Source organism: Orycteropus afer, unplaced genomic scaffold (assembly GCF_000298275.1).
Source record: "Orycteropus afer afer isolate SDZICR_OR568_19922 unplaced genomic scaffold, OryAfe1.0 scaffold00037, whole genome shotgun sequence".
Taxonomy (NCBI): Eukaryota; Metazoa; Chordata; class Mammalia; order Tubulidentata; family Orycteropodidae; genus Orycteropus; species Orycteropus afer.
The window spans coordinates 10,604,166-10,629,093 of record NW_006921624.1 but is presented as its reverse complement, the minus strand read 5'-3'; the positions used below and the strand labels follow the sequence as shown (position 1 = coordinate 10,629,093).

Below are 24,928 nucleotides of genomic sequence, written 5' to 3'. Positions count from 1 at the left end.
CCCGGCGGCGGCAGCAGCGGGAGGCGAGGGGCGCCGCCGAGGAGCCGAGCCCGCCGAGCCGGGCGCTCTATTTCAGCGGACGCGGCGAGCAGCTGCGCCTCCGGGCCGACCTCGAACTGCCCCGGGACGCGTTCACGCTGCAAGTGTGGCTGCGAGCGGAGGGGGGCCAGAGGTCTCCGGCGGTGATCACAGGTAGGCACGGGCGCCCCGGCGGGCGTGGCACGGTCCCCGCGGCCTCAGGGGCGCGCGGGGGTCTGGGCGCGGGCGGCGGGACAGTCCGGGGCTGGCGGTGTGTCTGTGCGGGAGGCGTCCCACCCGCGGCGCAGCTTCGCTTGGGACGAGCTGCGAGCCTCGCTTTGCCACATCTGCTTAATGGGCGCACAGGGTCGGCGTTGCCTCTGGCTCCCCAGGAGGAGCATGGGGCGCGCTCTTACCAGCGCCGAGACCCTCAGTGCAAGCTGATGTGTGGGGAGTCCCACGCACGCAAACTGTGCTCGGGATGGTCAGACAGACTCCGTCTCCTTAGGGATGGAGGACAGGATGACCCCGTGGGGATGCATGTCAAAGAAGCCTATAGGGACCTTTGGTTTCTTTGGTTTTTTAATGGGGAGAACCTCTTTTATTTGGTCCCATTACCCCGAAAGCCTACAAGGACAGCGTTGTTGTGGTCTTCAGGATTTCACGTCCTCGGAGTACCCCAGAGTTGCTCTCCGCTTGCCGCCTGCCTCTGGGATCCACCCCCACCCCGAACAAACACACACACAGACTGCCGTCCCAAGTTCTCGCCTTTAAAGCCCATTGCCTGTCACTGGGGACTGGAGCGAGACCGTCCTAACGCGCTCCCCACCAGCCTCCACCCCTAACTCGGTTGCAGAACGGGGCGCTTTTCGCATTTGGGACTTTTATGAGCCTGTAATGAATTTGGGTTCTCCCTCTTCGCCCTCCCTCTCTTTTCCTTCGCGGTTCCATAGCGAAGCCGGTAGTGAAACCGGACACTTTGCGAGGGTTGCAAACCTTAGAAATGCCCCAACATCCATCCCCTCCCCTCTAAATGAATCTGTAGAAATGCCCTTAATAAAACTGGGGCGCGGGGGGCGGCGCTGAGGAGAGGAGGAAAGTTTTGCGTCTTCTGGCTGGGAGATTCCCTTCCTGCACAAACAATCCTGCCCTTTCTTGGGACGTCTTAAAGTGACAGTAGGGGTTCCCCTTTGCTGCAGCCAGGAAACGTGTTGAGACGTTTGGTGCTCCAACCCCCTTACACATTTTCTTAGAAGGGAAAGCTCTGAAGTTTCAGGCAGCTCTGTTTGTTTCTGTCTGTCGTTGACTTGGACTTTCTCTAACGTTGCGTTAACTCTGTGTCATTTCCATGAAATCCACGTCAGGGCACCCACACTCTGCTGCTTTCCCGAGCGTGTGCCCCCTCACCCTCACCTTCCTGCTCCCAACCCAGCGCAAGCCAGTGACTTTCCCCCACACCTGACGTCATCACAGGCTGTTTTCCTCTTCCCCACCCCCCAAGGAGAGGGAAACTGAGCTCATTCCCTTTCAGTCCCCAAGCCCCAGTCGCTGACAAGAGGGTATAATACGGAGCAGAGGGGAGCTGACTCGTGATAATGATGAGGATGATGATGAGGATGATCATTTAGGTCTGTGGGGTGTTTACTTCTCTTTCAAAACGGGAAAAGCACAGGCTTGCTGCTTGGAAATTACTAAAAAAAAAAAAATTACTAGGTGTGATTTTTCCCAGTCTTTACCTGTCCTATCAGTAATTTGGAAGGCTTCTCTCCAGCAAGGAGAGTCCAGGGTTATATAGGTACCATCCATGAAAAAGTAATAAATGCATTTAAAAAAAATTTTTTTATAACACCTGGGGTTCCACAGGAGACTGCTTTATAAGTGTGTGTAATTCAGACAAGGAGCCTCTCTTCACACACTCTCTAGAGCACTCATTCTCTCTCACACACACAAAGATTGTTGCAGTAAAATACTTTAATTGGATGGGGGACGTTAGGTTATTATTGCTTGTATAAAATGCCTGGTCCATTTTATGTGTGGAAATAACATTCCTCTCAAAAAGAAAAAAAAAAAAAAGCACTGCTGTCGTGTAGCACCAGAAAGCCAGGAGCTTTTCTCCTGAGGATTCTGGTGGAGTGTTTTTTTTTTTTTTTTCCCCTCCCCTAATTGAGTACAAGCCAGATTTGGCGGTGTGTAAACACCTGGCCCTGAGCCAGAAAAGACTCATTCTGCGTATCCTCTACACGGTACAGACTGTTGGACTAAAAAGAACCTGCTTCTCCTTGAATTAAAAAGCAAACAAACAGAGGTTCTTGGCAGAAGCACTTTTTCAGCTCCCTCCTTCGTGTAAGTTCGGGCTGGGAGAGGCAGGGCCGAGGTGGGCAGCGCGGCCAGGGGGTGCCAGGGCTCATCCTCCTGCTGCGACCTCGGGTGCCCAGTTTGCTGCCTGACCTTTTTCTGGCTGGGCGTCGACACGTTCCTAGGAATCCCTGGTCACCTATCTAGAGAGAGCAGTCATCACCCAGCAGGGACTGTGCTGCTATTTTGGGCAGAGGGTTGCTGCCTTGCTGTCAGGCCAGGCTGCCTTACATCACTCTTTGCTGCAGGATTCAATTGGGTTTCGTAAAGGTCTAATTTTACGGTGCTGTTAACCGGGTCTGTCGTCTGGCAGAGGCAGGCCTCTCCGCTCCTGGTAGGCGGACTCTGCTTCCAGATCCGCCTGGGATGCTATTTCTGCCCCAGTTCAAACTTCACTGACACCAGCTCAGACAGGCTCGCAGAGAGGCAGAGCGAAGGGGTGAAGGAGCAGTTTGCTTCTGAAGCTCCAAAAACATGCCTTTTATTTTTCCAAAAGGGAAAGAGGGAAAAAAAATAATAATAAATAAAAAGGAAAGGCTTATGCAGGCAAAAACAAAGCCAAAGTTAGAAAGTGCTTTTGTACAGGATTCTCTGGAGGGCCCACCAACGATGGATAGTGGTTAGCATTGAAGAATCCCGTAAAGCTACTGTGAAAAGGGCCCTAAGTGGTTACCCAGGCAGATTCTCTCTACTGCCAAACAGGGAAACAGAGATACAGAGAGGGGAGAGGTGTGTGCTGGATGACACAGCTTATTGGAGGCAGGAGCTAGAATTTAACCCTTGACATCCCAAAGGCCAGCCCTTACCCCCTACCCAGCTGAGAGAACATGTCTCATAAACACCTTCACCTCTCACGCCACACAGACCCACCACCCAGGCACAGCATGCCAATTTAGGCTCCCTTTCAAGTCACAGGGTTTCTGACACATCCTTTGCTTTTGTCGGATACCAGGCAGGATCCAGATCCCCCTCTCCCCTCCCCACATCTCCAGTTTGAAAGAAAGAAAAAGAAGAAGGAGCAAAACCCAACAGATTCATTTTGCTCCTTGGAGCAGAGCCGCTGAGCAGCAGTTAATCTTGTTAAAGTTTCTCCTGACCTGTTAGATAGCGAAATGTGGACCCCACAAGTGTTGCCCTCTTCCCACCCCCAGCCTGCTCGCCTCCCCTCCGTGGTCCTGAATCCTTGTTCAGGAGAAAAGGATTTACCTGAATCCCATCCAGCACCTAGGCTTGCCGGGTTTCTCCTTTTGTTCTCAATGTTGGACTGGATTGAGTTCGCTGGTTACGCAGAGAGCCTATGTCTCTCTCTGTCTGTCTGTCTAACTGTCTCTTCTAGGCCCCCTACCTCCTACTACCCAACTCCCCACCCCTCCAAAAGGAAAAAAAAAAAGTGCTTTTAAGTCCTCAACTACAGAACTGCTGGAACAGTGAAGGCTGGCTTTTAAGGAGTACATATACTAACATGGTCAGTGCCAACATGCGCAAGCACACCCGGGGTCTAGCATGTTACAATGGTCATCTGAGGATGAATTCACTTTGGCCCCTTACTGTCTGTGTGACCATGGGCAAGCTAGTTAACTCCTCTGGGCTTCAAGTTTCTAGTGTACAAGTAAAGATGGCACAAGTCCCTATCTTCTAGGGTGGATGTGAAGAGGAAATTAGCTCATACGTGGAAAGTACTCGAAACTGATTGGACGTTCTAAAGAGCTCAGTCTTGGCTTTAGAGGCTGTGGAAATTTGAATGCAGGAAGGAAACACACTCTCCCTGAGTGTCGTCTAGGTTCTGGATGTCTTCCAGGCACTGTGCCAGGGACATGCCCTGCACCTGCATACTCCACCTTCACAACAGTCCCCAAAGGTGGGCCTTGTTGCCTCTATTTTGCAAATGAGGAAACTGAGTCTCAGAGTGTTGAAGTGAGTGGATTCAAAGTCTCGTAGGTAGTTGGATGGGCAGAGCTCAAATGTTAGCAGGTACCTTTTTCTCTGCCACCAGTCTAGTTAGAGAGAAGAAATCACTTCCATTCCATTCCTTAGTCCTGCCACACTACATGTTTCTATTCCTTTCTGCCTCTTTACATGCTGATTATATACCTACAAATAAAAGCAGACATGAACCGGATATAAATCTCGTGTGCAGTTCTGTACTGGGCCTGCCAGATCTGTTTCTTTTTTCATGTCAAGTAATCATTCAGCAGAAAGAAGCAGACAGACCAGGTTTGGAATTAGTTTTATCAATTAGTTGCTATGTGATTTGAGTCAAGCTACTACACTGAACTCCCCTGCGTCAGTTTCTTCATCTGTAAAATGAGTATAATGCTATAAGGATATTTTAATCAAATAAGTGAGCATAATGATATCAGCATATTTCAATCAAATAAATGTACAGAGAGTACTTAGCATGGTGTCACCTCATATGAGAGACTCAGTCAACAGTAGCTGTCTCTAGAAAATCACAACACCTCCTTTGGTGCCAGCTTTGCTTACAGAAAGTGAAGCATTATCAGGGATTCCCCTTTGAGCTGCTGACGAGTCTATCCAGAGTAGATAGTGTGTCTTGGGAACAATTCAATGCCCTCAAATTCCTCCTCTCACTTGGATCTCTTCTTTCTTGAACTACTAGGACTATCTCTTCGTAGTAAGAGCCAGAAGAGATCCTGAACCACTGAGAATTGTAAATAGGAAAACCACTGAGCATAGAGGGGAAACAGATCCTCCCAGGATTGAAAACCAGACTGTGGGCCTAATGGGTTCCAGGTAACCCGTCTACTGGCACATCCTTCTTGTTCCTTTCCCATATGCCCTCCAGACTCTTTTTCCCTTGAGTTGCCATTCACATGGATGATGGAGGCTGAGGAATCTAGCAGAGCACTACCCATATTCCTCTTCATAGAAGCAGGTGAACTTGAGACCTGGAGGTGTGGAGCTCAGGAGTGTGGGCCTTCCATGGTCAGCCTAGGCATGGATTTGGCAGCCAATTGCATCAAGCAGCTCATTGTCCAGCGGGGACACTGAAGACAAGAGTCACACAGGGGCTACTAATCAAGCTATGGTCACTGAATGTAACCTGTTGAAAGGACCTGGGAGAACTTTTGGTCCAGTAACTCCCATCCTTGCCTGTGAATCACTTCCAGAGCTTTTATAACAGAGACTCAGATGTCATTGGTCTGGAGTGGGCCTAGGCATTGGTGTTTTTCAGAGCCTTCTCAGGGGATGTTGAAAGACAGCCAGTTGGAAGAACCACTGATCAGTTTGATCTGTCCCTGCTCTGCAGGTGGGGAAACTGAGGCCCAAACAGACAGTGGTGGTCCCTGCTTGCCCACCTGGTTAGTGGCCACGCCTCTAGAAAACTTCAGTTGTCCCAACTCTGAGAAGCCAAACACCAGGAAAGACCCCCTCTAACATCCTCAGTTCCCTGCCCACCCCAAGCTCCTGAGTTTCTGACATTGCATCCTTCCACAGCCATTCCTGGGTGCTAAGTCACATTCTCTTTCCAGTGCCTCCTTTAAAATGTGAATATTCTCTCAGGGGGTCACACATTGACTTCTGGGCACTTGACTGTGAATGAATCTTTCAGAGTGCTTGGGAAAGGACCCTCTCCAAGCAGGAGTAACCCCACTGTCCCAACTGCCATCGAGTTGATTGCGACTCTGCCCTCGTGTTTCCAAGGCTGAAAATCTTTATGAAAGCAGACTGCCATGTAGTAGCTGGTGGGTTTGAACTGCCAACCTTTTGGTTAGCAGCCAAATGCTTTAACCACTATGCCACAGAGTGCTTAAGCAGGAGTAGGGAGTATGGAAAGGGGAAGCTCAGCTTCAAGGCTTTGCCCCAGGCTAGCCCTGCAGGAAGATGTGTGTTCCTCATCAAACTTGAGACCATTCCAGAGCCAGTGCTGGTAGCAGATGGGGAAGAGGGGAAGGCCCCAGGTATCCCAGGTGCAAGGACTCCACAGCTTAGTGCTGTGTCCTAATAGTGTAACAGTTAAGCACTCGGCTACTGACCGAGAGGTGATGCTTCTAGCCCACCTAGTGGCTCTGTGGAAGAAAGACCTGGCAGTCTAGATTATGTACATTACATATTTTTTAGATTATATTGTATTTCTAGATTACAGCCTAGAAAACCCTGTGGGGCAGTTCTGTTCTGTCACATGGGGCATCTAACAGCAGTAACAATAGCAGCCACCTTGCTGTGTCTACCTATGGGTAGGGAGACAGGAATCCAGCAGGCAGGAATCCAGACAGGAATCCACCCATCTCTCTGTCACCTGCTGCCCCTTTTCTGGAATTTCACTTCCTCTCCCTTCTTTCGCTTTCCCCTGGCTTCCTTCTTGCCACATTGAGGCCTCCTTTTCTTGCCTTTTTCTTGCCTTGGGGGTTCTGGTGGCGTAGTGCCTAAGGCATTTGACTGCTAATCAGAAGGCTGGCGGTTCAAACCCACCAGCCACTCCTCAGAAGGAAGATTGGGCAATCTACTTTAGTAGTGATACCGCCTCAGAAACCAAGGAGGGGTCGCTATGAGTTGGGTCCGACTCAACAGCAGTGTGTTTCTTGCCTTGATGCTGTTACTAGAAATGCTCAACTGTGATTCTGACACTGGTAGTTGAAAACTAACTCGTAGTCTCAGCCCAATAGCTTATTTGAAAACCTGAAACTGGGACTCAGGAGGTCTGGGTTCAAGTCCTGACTCGGAGTCGTTTGAGCTATGTGAATTGGAGACTGACGATGTACCACCAAGCTTTAGGTGACAGGGTTATGGCAGTGGTTACATTTGCCATCCCCACTGCACAGGGCTGCTATGAGGACTAGGCAAGGCAGTGGCAGCCAAAGACCTTGGCTGAGTTCAGAACCCAGTACAAATGTCAACAGTATGAAGAGGGGCCAGGAAGTGAAAGATGTAAGGAATTTGTGCAGCCAAATTTGTGCAGTCCTGGAAAGGTGCCTTAATTAACCTCATTCACACTGTCAATGATAAATAGTGATCAAGTTAGTAAACTTTTATACCTGTGACCTCACTGGAGTACTTTGATGTTGGGACTTTACAGGGCTACCGAGTAGGAATGCAGTCTGAGTCCTACCACTTCCCTGCTTTGTGACTTTGGCAACTTCCTCCTCCTCTCTAGCCTTGGTTCCTCAGGGTGCAAAATGAGGGTGAGGAGTAAAATACGGGCTTTCAAATTGTGACCCACAATATTAGGGAGTCCTTGGGTAGAGGCTGAAGGGCAGAATTCTGTCTCCAACAACCATATTCCTTTTACCTTATGTATTGTCATTGATTCAATTCCAACTCATAGTGACCCTATAGGACAGAGTACAACTTCCCCATAGGATTTCCACGGCTGTAAATCTTTATGGAAGTAGACTGCCTTGTCCTTCTCACATAGAGCGGCTGGTGGGTTTGAACTGGCAACCTTTTTGGTTAGCAGCCAAATGCCTTAACCACTGCATCACCAGGGCTCCTTTTCCATTCACCTTACTCTGCTTAAACTGTGGAATTCCACAAGATTCCATTTGAAGGAACATGCAAGTTCCTTAGTTACAAAGAGTTTGAATGGATGTGGACTCATGTGCAGGAATTATTGGTAGGCATGATAGTGGTATTATTATCATTATGTCTTCTTTAAACATCCTAAACTTTAATGCATACTAAAGTATTTATGGAGGAGCTCTGGTAGCGTAGTGCCTAAGGCACTTGACTACTAACCAGAAGGCTGGCAGTTCAAACCCGCCAGCCATTCCTCGGAAGGAAGATGGGGAAATCTACTTCCGTAGTGATACTGCCTTGGAAACCCAAGGAGGGGTCGCTATGAGTCAGGTCTGACTCGACGGCACATAACAACAACAACAACAAAGTGTTTATGGGTAAAATAACATGACATCTATTTCTTCTATTTGTTGTTTAAAATGCTCCAGGAAAAAAAAAAAAAAGTAAAATAAGATGAAACAAGCTTGGCAAATGATAACAGTTGTTGAAACAAAGTGATGGAAATGTGACACTTCAGTACATATTTCTCTATAGTTTTATGTGTGATTGAAGATTTCCATAACAAATTAAAAAGAAATCAGAAGAGTTTGAGAGTCATAGGAGGAGGAGAAATCTCAGATGCCTGTGTGTTCTGTGAGCTAATGGGTTTCCAAATCAAAGCCAAGACTTGGGGAGGGTTAGGTGCTCTCTCAAGGTCACATAGAGAGTCATTGAAAGAGTGTTTCAGTCCAGACTGGAGACACTGGGAGCTCCTGCTTCCCTCCTACCTATACACTCTAAACTCAAGTCAAGATTGCCATTTGGGGAGAGCTAAAAGGTAAGGAAAGGAACGAGAGGAGCCTTTGGAAAAGCACATAGGAAGGAGATGCGGGAACTTGCTAGACAATAAGAAATTTGAGTGAGAAAATTTTCACTGTTGGGAAGTCCCTGAGTGGTACAAATGGTTAATGCCCTCAGCTGCTGACTAAAAGGTTGGAGGTCTGAGTCCACTCAGAGGCACCTGGGAACTAAGGCCTGGTGATCTTCTTTTGAGAAACCAGCCATTGAAAACACAGGGAGCACCATAAGCACTGTCTCTGTGCCATGAGTGAGAATCCACTTGATAGGAACTGTTCTTGTTTGTTTGTTTGTTTTTTAATGAGACTCTCACACATTGCAAGACATTTAGCATCCCTTTGCCCCATGCACCAGAATCCTGTGGAGTCCACTGGTCATTTTGAGATTTCCAAAATGCTTGTCTCCCCAAAACACACATGCACAAACACCATTTCCACATGCCCCTAGTTCCTCCCTTTTCTGTTCCCATATTTCCCTCCATCTCCAACTGTCTGCAGAGCTTTCTGGAGCCCTGCACCTGGGGAATGACCTGCAGTTGTCCTACAGACAGCTGGTGATATCAGGAAAAGAAGTTTGTGCTTACCAAGGACCTGCTTTGTAGTAGTGGATCGTATGACTATGGAGTCAAACCACCTGGGCTTGATTTCCTGACTGCTTCACTTGATAGTTGTGGGACCTTGAGCAAGTTACTTAATATCTCCAAGCTTTACTTTTCCCACCTATAAAATGGGGTTAATTCTGACTCCTACTTCATAGAGTTCTTTTGAAAGTTAAGTGGACCTCCACATGGAAAATGCTTAGTAGTGGAATCAAGACCATGGGTAAACACCCAGTAGACATTAACTACTATTGGTATTATGTGTGTCTAGTCCTTGCCACACATTATTTCTAATTATCTCAATAACACTATGAGTTGGACATGCTTATATCCTTTGGCAGAGACAGAACATGATTTTCCCTCCCTTATTGCTGAAGCAGGATTTATTGCTATCATGTTAACATAAAGTAAAATGAAAGATAAAAGAACATCCAAAATTTCATTGTTTCCTATTATAAAAATAATGAATGCTCACAGTAGAAAATCTAAAAAATACAGATAAAAAACAAGGCATAGAGTTAACTTTACCCACTCTCTGATTATGCATTCAACAAGTATTTATTGAGTTCCAGTTATGTGCCATGCACACTTTTAGGCCCTAGAAACACAGCAGTGCTAATAGAAGAGAAAAATATCCCTGCCCAGATTAGACTCTGGAGGTAGGAAGTAGCTAGACCATAAATGGATGAGTATGTATATTATATAACATCAGGTACATGTTTATGGAGAAAAATAGAGAAGGGAGTCTAAGGAATGCTTGGTGGTGGTGGGGTTGCAGGAGGAGTGAATATTTCAGTAGGTGGCTGCAGGAGGTTCTAATGAGAGGTGGCATTTCAGAAGAGACCTAAGAGCAGTGGGCTCTGTGGCTATCTATGGGAAGAGTTTTCCAGAGAGAGGAAGCAGCAAGTGTCAAGACTCTAAATTTGGAACATGCTTGATATGTTTGAGAAGCAGCAAGGAGATAAGTGTGGTTAAAGCAGAGTAAGGGAGGAGGTAGTAGGAACTGATTTAGAAAGTAGCAGAGGAGAGGTGTTGCACAGGGCAGATCATTTAAGACCTTGAACCGTGGAGGCTCAATGGCTAACACACTTAACTGCTAACTGAAAGGTCTGTAGTTCAAAACCATCAGTGGCTGTGCAGGAGAAAGATTGGGCAATCTGCTTCTATAGGGATTACACCTTTGGAAACCTGTAGGGGCAATTCTACTTTGTCTATGGAGCCACTATGGATTGGAATTGACTCAACTGGACTAGACAGCAGTGGGTTTGTTTTTTTTTTTTGGGGGGGGGGACAATTAAGCTATTGTGAGAGCTTTGGCTTAAGTTGCTTTAACAACTTTAACCAGATGGTCTTGTTCAAGAATTGTGTGAGTTGCCAAATTCCTTATCCATACACTCTCTCAGAAATGGAGGATGAATGAATATTTATCACGGATGTTAGAGGTAGAAGTTCTGCTCAAAGAAGGGGCCTGAAAGAATTGACTTTCCCAATCCATGTCTGACCGGCCAATCAACCGACACACTGTTGTTGAGTTGGATTCAACTTATAGTGACCCCTCCTTGGGTTCCCGAGGCAATATCACTTCGGAAGTAGATTACCTAACCTTCCTTCTGAGGAGTGGCTGGTGGGTTTGAACTGCCAGCCTTCTGGTTAGCAGTCAGATGTCTTAGGCACTATGCTACCAGAGGGTCTCATATCCTTACAGCCTCCCAGATTGTTTCTGGTCAAGAAGAGAAGGAAGAGAGTATGTATGTACATACTTACACACACATATATCTATGCAGACAGAAACCATACATGGAATTTGGGAAGGCCATGGTGTATTGTATTCCACGTGAAAGGAAGACTGGGCAATTTACTTCTGTAAAGATTTACTGCCTCAGAAATCCAAAGGGGGTCACTGTGTGTTGGAACTGACTCAATGCCAGTGAGTTTTTTATTTTTTTAAATGGTGTATTCAAGAAGGAAGAACAGTGGACTGTGAGCTAAGAGATGTCAGTTCTAGACCAGTCTGTCATTAACTTTCTGTGCGGTTTAGGCAAATCACTTTCTCTCTTAGGACCATTGTTATCTGAACAATGAGGGTAGGGAGTGTTTTATCTACCTTTGCTATAGATATCCTTCTAGCAAAGATATCATAAGATTCTCTAATTCTTCCAAGACTGTCCTAAAACAAAGTTATGGAGTTGGCAATAGTTGCAATTTTCTTCATTATTTTTTTGTTGTTGTGTTTTGTTTTTGTTCACTTTCCTCCACTAGGTGGTGCCTGTGCCTGTCACCCTCAGGGGCCAAGTGCCCACAGAATTTCTATTCCACCCCAGCAACACGCATTCTTGGTACTCCTTGCTAAGGCATCCTTGACTGGTAACAGCTAGAATATTACTCTTCCACTGACATACCCACTTTAACGACTCCCCAGAAAGCTTTGTGTCAAAAAGGAAAGTACCTATGGCAGGATTTCAGTCAAAGACTGACTGAAGACACCATTTGGAGGAATATTGGGCCTTCCTAATAGCTGGAAGCTATCCCATTAATAATATTACTAATAATAGCTATGATAAGTATTCAAAAGTATCATAAGTTTCCAAAAGACTCACTGAGTGACCTTCCCAATAATCACTTACTTGGCTGATAGTTAGACTACTCAAATTTAGTAATTTTTTACTATACAGTGGCCATTCCAGATAAATTCCTGGCCACTGTTAAAAAAAAAAAAAAAAAATCTTTTTAATCATATAATTTAATGAATTAAAATACTAAAATTCTTTCTCAAGTCTGTAGCCATCTTTTAGACTACTTTCTTTTAGGGACTCCCCAGTATTGTCATTCTTATGTACCCCTCACTCCCCCTTGGTCCCCTCCCTCCTCTCTCCTTTTCCATTCCCCACACCCTACCATATTTGTTTTGGGCCACTTAGAGATTTTTCTGTAAGTGAGAGAAAATATTTTAGTTATCTGTAATTATTTGCCACACACCCAGGGGTCTAGAGCATCAGGAAGGGTAGAAAGAATGACCCTCAGTTTCAAATTACATGAGAAGGTCCAAATGGGAAGGTATCTGCCCGTTTGAAAGACACAGAAACAAAGTCTGGGAGCTAAAAAGTCCTAGCTTGGGACCTAAGCATGTGGTAGGAGGAACATGGGACTAAATGCTGAGCCCTGGTCTAGCCTCCTACTCAAGAAGCTGGGAGTCTAACCTGTACCTACCACCCCGGTAGTTAAGAAGTTATCCCTATGCCTCCTTCATATCTACCTTTTCTTAATGCCTCTTGCTCTGTAAACAGGAAAGCTGGCTGGACAGATCATGACCAAATGTTTGTATGGAGAGAGTTAGTTCCCCCAGTGTGACTGGAGATCGTTCTGCTACAAAGATTGATGAGAAAATAGAGACAGATATGATAAAAGGCCAAACAGGAACAAGATGGACTTGCTTCAAGACATGCAAAGCATGCACACAGAAAGCATAAGAAACAAGCTTATAGTACGCTCTTTTTTTGTGAGATAAAATTCATGTAAGCCCACAGAACCTCTATGTGTGAAACTTAGAAGGACTTGTATGAGCCATTACTGATTTGTCCAAGTCAGTGACTGGGTTAAGATCGCCTGTCTTCTGAGTCTTAGATGAGGGCTAGTTCCAACTGTCTACTGACTTTGAACCCTTCTTCTTGGATTAATTACTGTCTATTTGCTGATGACCATTACTTGTCTTCAGACTCTAGTGGTCTCCAGACTTGCAGACCCAGGTCACTGCTGGAAATGTCAATATGCACTTTAAACTCTATGCATCCCAAATTGAATTTATCATCTTTTGTCCAAAATTCCTTGCATCCTTATTTTGGTTGGTGGTACCATCTTTCATAGCTAGTCACCTACTCTAGCTCCATCATTGCCAATTCCTCTCTGTCTTACCTCCTGACCATTATTATAGCCAGCCTTTTCACTGCTTAGCTTAGATCTTCTTCATTTCTTGTTTTGACTATTGCCCTGGTGTTGCAATGCCTTTTTCTTCTCTGAGCCTCCACCCCCTTTAACTTGTTCTCCAACATATGACAGATCTTTCTAAAATAAAAATCTGACCTTATCGTCCTAGCTAAAGACCTTCAATAGCACCTAAATTATTTTCAGTTCCCCCTGACACTTCAGGCTTTTTCACATCACTTCCTCTTCTTAGCCTACCTTTTATGTTCCCAAGTACCATTCTGCAGAACCCTTAAGCCTCTACAGTTTTCTACTCAAGATTTCCTTTTTCTAGAAAGCCTGTCCTGATTCTTCCCCCGGTATAACTGGCTCTCCACACCTCTTTTCCATTTGTCTCCCTTAAACCTTCTGCACACTTACATGTCCAAAACATTTACAACTTTTTATCGTATTTGTGTACCTACTTGGGGTTTTATCCATTTCAATGTCTCCAGTGCTTGGCCTATAAAGAGGCTATGTGTATTTTTTTAACAAATGTATGACTAGATAAGAGAACTGGTTAAACATCTAATGATTCTAGGAGAAAGAGCTCAGGAACCTCAGACATGTTGCATTACGTAACCAGAGCACATGACCTAGCATGTGCGTCACACTCAAAAGCATTACACAGTGGTTAATTTCATTTCCCCTTGAGCAGAGAAGTCAGAAAGGAAAAGAGAGCAGGCCTTCCAAAACAGAGAAGAGGAGGGAGACAGTATATTTATGGGCCTCCTCAACTCATATTGTGGCTTTCTAATCCAAGCCACATTTTTTTAGACTTGGTCTTCCCTTCTCAGTCCCTTGCCTGTTTGCAAAGCATTTATTCTGTGTGCACACTGCAGCACATAATCCCAAGCTTTCCTTTCCTCTAACATTTCCCCATTTCCCCCTTATCAGTATCTGATTGGTGTCTTGAGTGCCCTGGTAGTCATATCTGTTGCCTGGGTTTTCATCCTTCCTGATAGGGAGCATTTCAATCTGCTTCCCTTGATCTTGCAAGACCTTGTGGTGATCTCAAATCTGGAATCCTCTATTCCCTGTTTATATATCCTTGGGGTAGAGTACAGATCCTCAGTAGTAATAACAGTAATAAAAGCAGCTAGGTTATAATGGGGAGTTCTGGGGGTGTAGTGCCTAAGGTATTTGACTGCTAACCAGAAGGTTGGTGGTTCAAACCCACCAGCCACTCCTTGGAAGGAAGACTGGGCAGTCTACTTCTGTAGAGTTATCACCTCGGAAACCCAAGGAGGGGGTCGCTATGAGTCAAATCAGCTCGACAGCAGTGACTTTGTTTTTTTGGTTGGTTAGGTTATAATGAGCACTTACTGTGTTCTGGCATTGTGCTGGGTGCTACACTATGAACCCACTGAAATTGGGTTTAGAAAGTTATGTGACTCATTGATGGCCCTACAGCTAATGGATAGTAGAACTGGGATTCAAATTCAGGCCAGTTTAATATTATTTCTGTCCTCAGGGCCTGACACATTGCTTAAAACACAGTATCTATGAAGTAAATGTTCCATGAAAGGATGAATATATGAATGAATGAATGAGTGATAATACCCCATTTGCTATTGCAGACATTTCTGAGAACTTTTGCAGAACAAAAAGGCAAGGAAAGAAGGAGGGAAAAATCTGAAGAAAAAAAAAAGTCATAAGATTTCAAAAAGATTGGTTAAGAACGCTCTGTGATATACAAAGTATATTTTATTAGCAGGTGAAGTTTGAACAGAATAGGCCACTTACATACTGGAGCATGTCCCACCTTTAAAGTAGTCTATAAGGAGATGGATGCATGTTTCAAAGATGCTCCCTTTGCCAAAAACATTTCTAGATTCCTTTTTTGGCAATCAGAACCAGTTCCCTTCAATATGTTCAATCGGGACACCTTTTCATCCTGTGATGAGCCCCTGAAACATTCTGGCCAAATCTGTAAAGTGTGTAGGTGATCATGGCTGAGGGAACCTTTGGGGTTCTGAGTGGAAGAGTGACTTGAGTAGCAAGGCTGATTTGTGATGTCACTCTTTACAGAGCCAATTCACCCTTGGTGGAGCTATTATTAAGCCCCCAGGCTGATGCCTTCACAGAACAGCTCCCACTAGGCTGATTAACTCTGGTCTGTTCAAAGACAAAGAGATACAGTATCTAGTCCATCTTGTCCATCCCTTTCCCAAGTGTAAAGCCAGAAGGACATGAGAGTACTGATGGAGAGACCCAAGACCAGACGGTTTAAGTTGGACTGAATGGAGCAGAGGTAAGCAGCAGATTGGCAGGAAAATCAATACTAGAGTTCAGTTCTCCTGACTCCCAAATCAGTGCTCTTTCCCCTCGATCCCTTTATTTTCCTTTACAGTGTGCCGTGATAGTTATTTGTGAATTAACACTAGTGAAGTCGTTAGGAACTATCACCCAGGTGCTTAATAACTTTTCTTAAGCACTAAGTATGTGCCCAACTTCTGTCTTTGGCATTCTGTGAGGCTCGATAGGATCTGACAGTTTGTTGGGAGAGGTAAACCCCCCCTTCCTTCTTTCCATCTATCTACCTGTATTAATTTTCTAGGCTGCTGTAACAAAATACTATAAACCAGGTGGCTTATAAGAACAGAAATTTATTGTCTTACAGTTTTGGTGACTGGAAGTCTCAGATCAGGGTTTTGGCCATGGTGACTCCTTCTGAGACTTTGAAGGAGAACCTGTTCCATGCCACTCTTCCAGCTTCTGGTAGCACCAGGCCTTCCTTGGCTTGCAGCTGCAGCATCAACTGGCATCCCTCCTCTGTCTACTTGTCTCTGTGTGCCTTCTTCTCCATTAAAAGGACACTAGTCATATAAGATTAGGGCCCTGCCTACTTAGGACTTACCATTAACCTAACAGATAATAAATTCTAAGGCTCTGTTTCAAAGAGGGTCACTTTCACAAGTACTGATGTTAGTACTTGAGTATATCTCTTTGGAGGACACAATTAAATCCATAGCACTTCCCATTTTTCCATCCTTCCATCTATTTAGTAGATACTTATATAGCAACCTTTATGAACCACAGGTTGAGCTCAGAGATGGGTATTAAAAAGAAGGGCAAGACACAGTCCCATCCCTTGAGGAGCTCCCAGTCCTAGTGGCAGAAGCAGACAGGTAAACAGATACATGACGTCATGGTAACTGCTATAATTAAGCAATTAATAGAGTCCTGAGGAAGCAGAGAAGCAGAAAGACTGTGTTAGAGATCACTAGCATTTATCATGGGGGCTAGAAAGGGCTCTGTGCTTTCAGGAGCACAAAAGATCCCTTCTACCCGGAAGGACTGGGCATTTGTTTATGAAGTAGGTAGCAGGTATATGTATCTGGTATATGTATCTTGTCCTTGCATATGGACATCATTTTAAATGTATAACCATACATCGAATGAGAACAGTGAATACTTCTTGATTCATGCCTCAGCTGTGGATCCAGAGTAGTTTCCAGGAGCATGAAAGTAGGAAATGATTGGACAATTCAATCCATCGCCATCAGAATCAAGTCCAGACAGCCCCTTAGGTTTCCCCCTCACAGCACTTAACACACTCTGCATTGTAGGTGCCTTCTCATTATCTCTCCCCACTTGTCTCTGAGCTCCTAGGAACAGAAACTGTATTTTCATCTCACCTTTATGCTCACCAGCTAGCATAGTACCAGGCATGCTAGCAGGTGGTGAGTAAATGCTAGTAAGTGAATGAATGAATTGGAAATGGCTCCAAATAAAGGAGGAAATAGGGTGACTAAAAGTATGTTCTGTGAAGGAAAAATCCTTTAAGAAATTATAGCATGGGCCTTATGGAAGGTGAAGCAGTGAAGGCCAACATGCTATGAATATTTTTGAGTATTAGATATGGCCCTGGTCTCTTTGAACTAACCAGTGACCTATTGAAGTATGTATTTTTACCACCTTTCCTCATCACTCTGTCTCCCTTCCTTTCCTATGAGCCAGTGTAACATCTCTGAGGGTTTTAAGTCTTTTTCCTCAGGGTTTTCCCTGAGCCTCTTCAACCCCATCCCTGGAGAGAGCTGCTGAAGAACCAGGTGTGGCTGTGGAGGTGCATTTATGCTTCTTCTGCAACCTTCACCTGTGCCTCAGAGACCTTCGCAGAGGACATGCGAGCAGGATGATGTCGGGATACATGCCTGCTGTGCTCAGCATCACCTTCCCAGGGCATAGCTCCAGAGCTGGCACGTTTTAGGGGACCAATAAATATTTGTGGATGGATATCTGAATGGATAAATGATGAAAATTTACGGTACATCTAGTCCAGTCTGTTTGTTTCTCAGATGGAGAATCCAATGTCTAGAGAAAGCAAGGAAATTACCCCAAGTTCATCCCAGTTTAGGAACAGAGAAGAACTAGTGACCAGTTTCCTTGACTATTCCTTCCATCATGCCATATTATCTTGGGATTTGGACCCGATATCTTCCCTTTAGTCCTAAAGATTTTAGATCATTGAACCTTGTAGATATATGGGACTCAACCCATCTTTCTAACCCTGGGATGACTGACTCCAAGAAGAGAGATGTGTTCAAGGTCCCACAGTGAGGCACTAACACTAAGGCTCTCCAAAATTTTCTATGTATCTCCATATATTCAACAAATATGTAGTATTATCTGACACTGTTAGGGGTAGAACAGTGAACAAGACAGATTAGGTCACCATCCTTATGATGAGGAGAGAAAGACAGTGAACACATCAACAATTAGTGAGGTATTATATACTAATTAAGGAGCCTTGGTGGCACAGTGATAAGTGTTCTGCTGCTACCAGAAAGCTTAGAGGTTTGAACCCACAGCTGCTCCTTGGGAGAAAGATGTGGCAATTTGCTTGTGTAAAAGTTACGGCCTTGGAAACTCCATGGAGGCAGTTCTACTTTGTCCTATAGGGTCATTATGAGTTAGCATCTACTCGATGACAATAGGCTATACTAACTGTAATACGTGCTACCAGACAATAAAAGAGGGTGATATAGAGAAAGATTGGAGTAAAGCGACATTAGTTTATGTGGTATGGGGAAGTCTCAAACTAAGGTTTGCACAACAGATGAAAAAGAAAGATTCAAAGAAAAGAGGGAGAGAAAGTGAGAACAGCAAGTAAAAAGACCATGAGGCAGAATGCTTTTAAGACAGTGAAGGTGGCCTAGACCATGGGCTCTTCATTTCAGTCTAGGTGGCCTAGCAAGTTGTCAAAGAGTTTCAAACAACGTGATTACAGGATCTGGTGTACTTTTCCAAAGATCACTCAGATTGCTATGTGGAGAATTCATTGCATAGGGCCAAGAGGATACTCTCAATTACAACATTATCATGGTGTGAACTGATTGCTGGTTGCATTATTATTTTAGTTATGACTTAGTATTTTGTTAATATTTCTACCATTCATTTCCTTACTGAATACTAAAATACACACAAAAGTTTAATATTTTAGATCAACAGAGGAGAGGGCTCTTGCACTTGAAGGATTTGAAGAGATTTGTGAATCCCAATCAATTTCTATAGATATTTGTGGTTGTAAATATTTTTTCTGAGCAGAGGGTCCAAAGTTTTCATCAGTTTCCTAAAGGGGTCTGTGATCTCCCAAGCAGTGACTTGAATGCCTAAAAGCAGGGTATATATGGGATCATTTCCTGAAACTGTTCCCAGATCTAAAATCTGAACACTTTAGGAGATCTGGGAAAATGAAAATGTTGATGTTGAGTTGTCATATAAGACTGAGGAATTGCACTTTCCCTCATCTGTACTCTTGTTGGAGTAAATAGAATTTGTTGTTTTTTATTTCCTCTAAGGAAGAGGTAGTTTATGCCTTAGAAACATAATCTATGAGTTTATTTATTCTAACTCTGATCTCTGTATTTTAAAATAAGCAACAAGGAAAAAAAAAAAAAAAAAACACCTCACTGCCATTGAGTCAAATCCAACTCATAGTGATTGCCTAAAGTTCCTTCGAGGAGTGGCTGGTGGGTTTGAACTGCCAGCCTTCTGTTTAGCAGCCAAATGCCTCCTCCTAAAATAAGCAGGTGCAGTTCAAATGTGGCCTGAAATGGTCCTGCCCATAATTATTTACTGGGGACTTTATCCATGAATCAGTGAATCCAACCATCCACTTGCCCTTCTATCCACCCATACTTTTTACTATCCATCCTTCTATCTGTCCAACCATCCCTCCCTCTCTCCTCCCTCCCTCCCTCCCTCCATCCATCCGGCCATTCATCACATCATCCATCCACTCTTCCACATCCAGGTAATATTCGATTTATCAGGCTTCATATTGAGCCTAGAGTGAGAGTTAAGAGACTCCAATCCTTGTTCCTGCTTCATTGTGAGTCCTGAAGCAAATCCCCTGAGACACCTCCACTGAGACCCGAGCTTCTAAGGAGTACAGTTTGAAAACCATTCACTTGAAAAGTTGAAAATTACTTTGAAAAAAGTTGAAGTACTGTGTCTGCATAGTTATGTAATTTTAAGTATTCCTGGTGGTGTTCTGAGTTTGGGTCTGGACTACCAGGGCTTCTTTATTAGGGCTAATATTTTAGATCATTAACCATTTCTACCTTTAGCTCAGCAGATGGTGGAAAACCAATAAAGAACATGAAATAAAGCCCTGCTTTTTGGGAAAAGGCATGCTACATCAGTGGGAGCAGAGAAGGACGTTCCAGTCACTTAGCTCCTGGGGCTGTCTTCACCCTCAAGCTCCCAAAGTGTCCTCACTTAGTGATCTGAGCCATCTGGATCCTAGATGCATGGTGTAGCAGGGAGCCCTCATGGGGGTGGGGTTATTTCAGTTTCCAAGTATTTTTGACGTGTACTTATCATATTCCCACTAGCCTTGTAAAACAAGCATTTTCATTTAATACAGTGAGGTCTTTGTATTCTCAACAACAAACACATGGTCTAAGGCTTGCAGATACAACTTGCCTTTTTCACTAACCTCTTCCCCACCCCCACACCATTCCCCCTTACAAAGCCCAGTGTAAGCAGAAATGTCTGTTTACAAACAAGGGCTCTAAAGAGAATAGTATCTGTGGCTCAAACAGGCTTCTAACGTGTCCCCCAGCCTCAGTAGCTTTTATGGAAGGCTTCCTGTCTTTCCATCTTTCATCTGCCTTCATGTCGAGCTTCCTCTGTCTTCTGCCACTTATTCATTAAAACCATGAAGATGTTGGACTGGAGAAGCAATCAAATACTGAGCTGGACCTTGTGAATATCTGGAAAAAAATGAAAACAGACAGTGAGTTACTTGTAGATAGTGAAACTAACTTAAACACATCAATCGTGCAGTGTCGTCTGATGTAGAAGCTGATTACAAGAGGATTATTAATTGAGTGGATGTAATATTCACATGATAATCATGCAGCTCTAGATCATTTTTCTAGGATTATCAGAGACTCAGGGAGCTTTATGCCATTTTCTTGAACTTGAACCTCCAGTAGCTCCCTCAAAACACCAAACCAAACTCACTGCCATCGAGTCCCACCTATTGTAATGATAATACTGAACATATTTAACACATGCTATGGTACTAGTCTAAGTGCTTTGCATGTGTTAACTCTTTTTTACAACTCTCTGATGTAGCTACTATCATTATCCTGGTTTTCCAGATGAGAAAACAAAGGTGCAGAAATGCTAAGGGACTTGCTAAAAATCACACAACATGTAAGAGGTAGAATTGGTCCCTGGAGTCCACCTTCTAAATGTTGGTGGTGTTGTTAGGTACTGTTGAGTCCGCTCTGACTCATAGTGCCCCTTTGCACAGTAAGTAGAACGAAACACTGCCAGGTCCCATGCCATCCTCATAATCCTTGCTATACTAGAGCCCCGGGAGCTCTGGTAGCATAGTGCCTAAGGCACTTGACTGCTAACCAGAAGGCTGGCTGTTCAAACCCACCACCCACTCCTTCTACTTCCATAGTGATACCGCCTCGGAAACCCAAGGAGGGGTCGCTATGAGTCAGATCCGACTCGAGGGCAAATAACAACAACAACAACTTGAGCCCATCGTCGCAGATGTTCTGAATAGGATGCCATAAACTTCTGTAGATCAAGTCTGAATCCCTTATTCTTGCATTGACTTCCTCCCCAAATATTGTTTCATACCATAATGTTTCCTACTTTCTTACTTCAAGTTTTCTCAGCCTCAGGACTGTTGACATTTTGGACCAGATGACACTTGGTTGTGGGAGTTGTCCTGTGCATTGTAGGTTGCTTGTCAGCATCCCTGACCTCCACCCACTAGATGTCAGTAGCATGCCCCCTCTCCCAGCTGTGCCAGTGACAATTAAAAATATCTCTACACGTTGCCAGATGTCTCCCAGGGGGCAGGGGAGCAAAGTCACCTCCAGTTGAGCACCACTGACTTCGGTGGATTCTTTTATTTCCCCCTATCTATGTGTTTTCACATTTGTCCCTTCTCTATTCCAGAGTCTTTCAGTTTCTCAGCATCTTACACAGCCAGAGGATAGGTTAACCTGTCTGGGCTACTGGTCTGCTGGCTTCTATGCATTTTTTGTTTTTGAAAAACATATATGGTCACGACTTGCAAAGTTTTCATTTAAGAACCCCTTAAGATTACACAGGAGCCTGGAGGTAACCTACTTCTTTCCATGCATCCAACAGTTGTTTATTGGATATATCCTGTGTCAGCTCATAAGCTAGATACTGAGAGAATGAAATCAAAAGAGATATAATCCCTGCCCTTCAAGGAGTTTATACAATAGAATATGGGTGTTGGAAGTGAACTTAGAGATCAATTGCAACTGTCCCTCAATTGCATTGAAGAAGAAACAGAGACCCAGAAGGTGTATAATATTTGACTAACATCAACTAGAACCAGGGTCAAGGATGAACTAGATCGTTTTCCTCCTGGTGAAGTAAAACAAATTCTGAGGCCCCAGTTAGCATCTAAATGCCATTTATTCATCTAGAGCCTTTAAGAGCTTCTCTGAATTGAGTCACAATTCACAATTTTTTAGTGCATATCAATATAAAGGAAAGTAACATCTAGTTTGGAAAAAATATATATAAAAATAAAACTTCAATTTTGCCCACACGCCACCTTTTTCATTAATAAGTCTGAAGGCTGAAAAGTAAATGACTCCAGGTTGTCAAATGAGCACTGGAATAAAAGTCCTGAAATCTTAGTCCTAGCTCTGTCTGCTCTGTGACTCTGTCAAGAGCTTGGTCTAGTCCCTAGGTAGTGATCGCCTCTTTTGCCCCCATGGAGTTCGTTCTTCAGAAAACACCAAAGACTCCCTATTGCCAATGAAATAAATTTCAGGCCTCTTTGCATATCAAGAATGAAATAGCAAGGACTTGAACAGTCCTTGCTGCTTCATTTCTCTATTATTTTATGCACCGTCCAGGCCGTCAAAAGTAGACGTCTTGCTCATCTCCCGAATCCCTTTCAGGTGGCTTCAGAGCTCTTGGCATTTACTCATGCTTCACCTTCTGCTAGAAAGTCTTTGCATTCTCTCCAACTAGATTCTACTCCTGGTGCAAGCCTTATCCTTGTGTCACTTTGTCCAGGGAAATTCCCCTGAGCCTCACTGTCAGAATCAAGGTAATTACACTTTATTTATTTATAATTGAAAACATCCCCTTATCCTCATATAGTCAGTTTTCGTTTGACTACTAACCAGAAGGTTGGTGGTTCAAACCCACCAGCTACTCTGTGGAAGGAGGATGAGGCAATCTACTCCTGGAAAGATTTACAGCCTTGGAAACCCAATAGGGGCTGCTATGAGTTGGAGACAACTCGATGGCAGTGGGTTTGGTTCACATACAAATTTAGAGGTTGAAAATGTGAACTGTGCAGTCTGAGTGACTGGGTTTCAACACCAGTTCTGTCACTTTCCAGCAAGTTATTCAGGCTTGTGAAAGGTACTCAGGCTCTCTGGTTCTAAGTTTCCTCATCTACAAAACGAAGACAATACTGATACCTCCCTGTTTGGATCATTATGAGGATTATCTGAGTCTGTCCATGGAAAGAGCTTAGCACGGTGCCTGGCACACAGACATTCTTTTGAGTGTCAGCTCTCATTGCTATGCCTGCCTGGGAGAGTCATTCTGGATGGCACCAGCCCTGCCAAGATGGGATCTGCCTGTCTGGCCTCATTCCTTCCTTATCTCCAGTGCCATCTCCTCTCCCTGAAAGGCTCCCCCTGGCTGCGTAGGCCAGGATGAGGTGATGGCAGGCTCCCCGAGAGAGTGGAGCTTTTGTCTCCAGAGCTCAGCCCACACTGTCTGGGATGTGTTTTACATAACTTGCTGTGAGTCTGCGTCAGTTATGGAATTTACATCATTTGGCTCACCCATAAGGGAACTTTCCGCATCCTTCTCCATCCTTGGATTGGCTGCAGGTGCTCAGTGCTCTCTGCCCCCACCTCCAGCCCCACCCCAGGGCTACTTTGCTGATAGGCAACTGAGGTTCAGAGCCGGAAACTAAGCTAAGTCAACTATTAGGCCTAGTAGGCACAGTGCCTGAGGTCCACAGACTTTCGGGGCCCATGGAAATGTATTCCTTTCTTTAAAAATTGGAAGAAAAAATCCATATTATAATAACATAATATAATGTTCTTGGTGTTAGTTGCCCTTGAGCTGATTCTGACTCACGTCGATGCCATGTGTGCAGAGTCGAGCTGCTTCATAGATTGTTCAAGGCTGTGTGACCTTTCAGAAGCAGGCCACCAGGGCTGTCTTCCAAGGTACCTCTGGGTGGGTTCTGTGAACCTTTCTACTGTTCAGCCCTTCATGTAATATTATAATATATAGTAATGAATACAATATGGGTTATATTCATCTTTATGCCAATGTGATCATAAAGTATAATGTGAAAGATATAGAGATCATACGATGGAAATGAATGTTCCTTGCTCTACGGACCCTCCCTTGCCTATTGTTGTTAGGTGCCACCAAGTCAATTTGAATTCATAGCAAACCCATGTGACAGAGTAAAACTGCCCTATAGTTTTCTAGGCTGTAGTCTTTGTGGGAGCAGATTGCCAGGTCTTTCTCCTGCAGAGCCACTGGCTGGGTTTGAACTGCCAACTTTCTGGTTACCAGCTAAGCTTTTAACCACTGACAATCTTTCCTTCCCTATGCCATGGTTTATTTGCAGCAGGGATCTTACTTGGACCCTTGTAGGAATCTCAAAAAGAGAAACTCCCTATTCTTTCTAAAGTGACTTTTTAAGTGAACAGATGGATGGGATTAATTATGTTTAGAATGCCATGCATACACACTACTCCTCAACTTCCGATTCTCTTCCTTTAGATCAATATGAAGTTACAGATAAATCTGGTTAATAGTGTGGGTGGAAGTGGTGAGGTGTTTGCCACACAGCAGGAGGTAAAGAAGACATCAGAGGGTGCTGGGCTGAGAGTCAGAGCCCAAGTTGTGGTCTGTCTCTCACATATGATGTGACTTGGTCAGGATACCGCCTGTTTCAGAGACTCACTATCCTCATTCATATGAACAGAATCTTAATTTCTGCTTTGCTTCCTTTACAGAGTGAGTGTTGGAAGACACAGATGAAATAATTAATATCTTTGTAGTCTTTAACACTACAAAGAAACTTAAGATACTTTCACTGTTGTTTTAAACCACAGAATAGATAGTCAATATGGGGAAGATCAAAACTTGGCTATAGTTGTTGTTGTTGTTGTTAAGTGC

The 24,928-nt window shown here is 44.3% G+C and overlaps 1 protein-coding gene across 1 annotated transcript in view; it reads left to right on the top strand.

Annotated features, from left to right (window-relative positions):
- Positions 1-8: 8 nt before the first annotated feature.
- The window catches only part of PAPPA (pappalysin 1), a 298,174-nt gene continuing 273,254 nt past the window's right edge, over positions 9-24,928 (top strand). The window contains exon 1 of the mRNA XM_007936757.2: positions 9-192. The gene's annotated coding sequence lies outside the window, so the exon portion shown is untranslated. The remainder of the gene's footprint in view (positions 193-24,928) is intronic.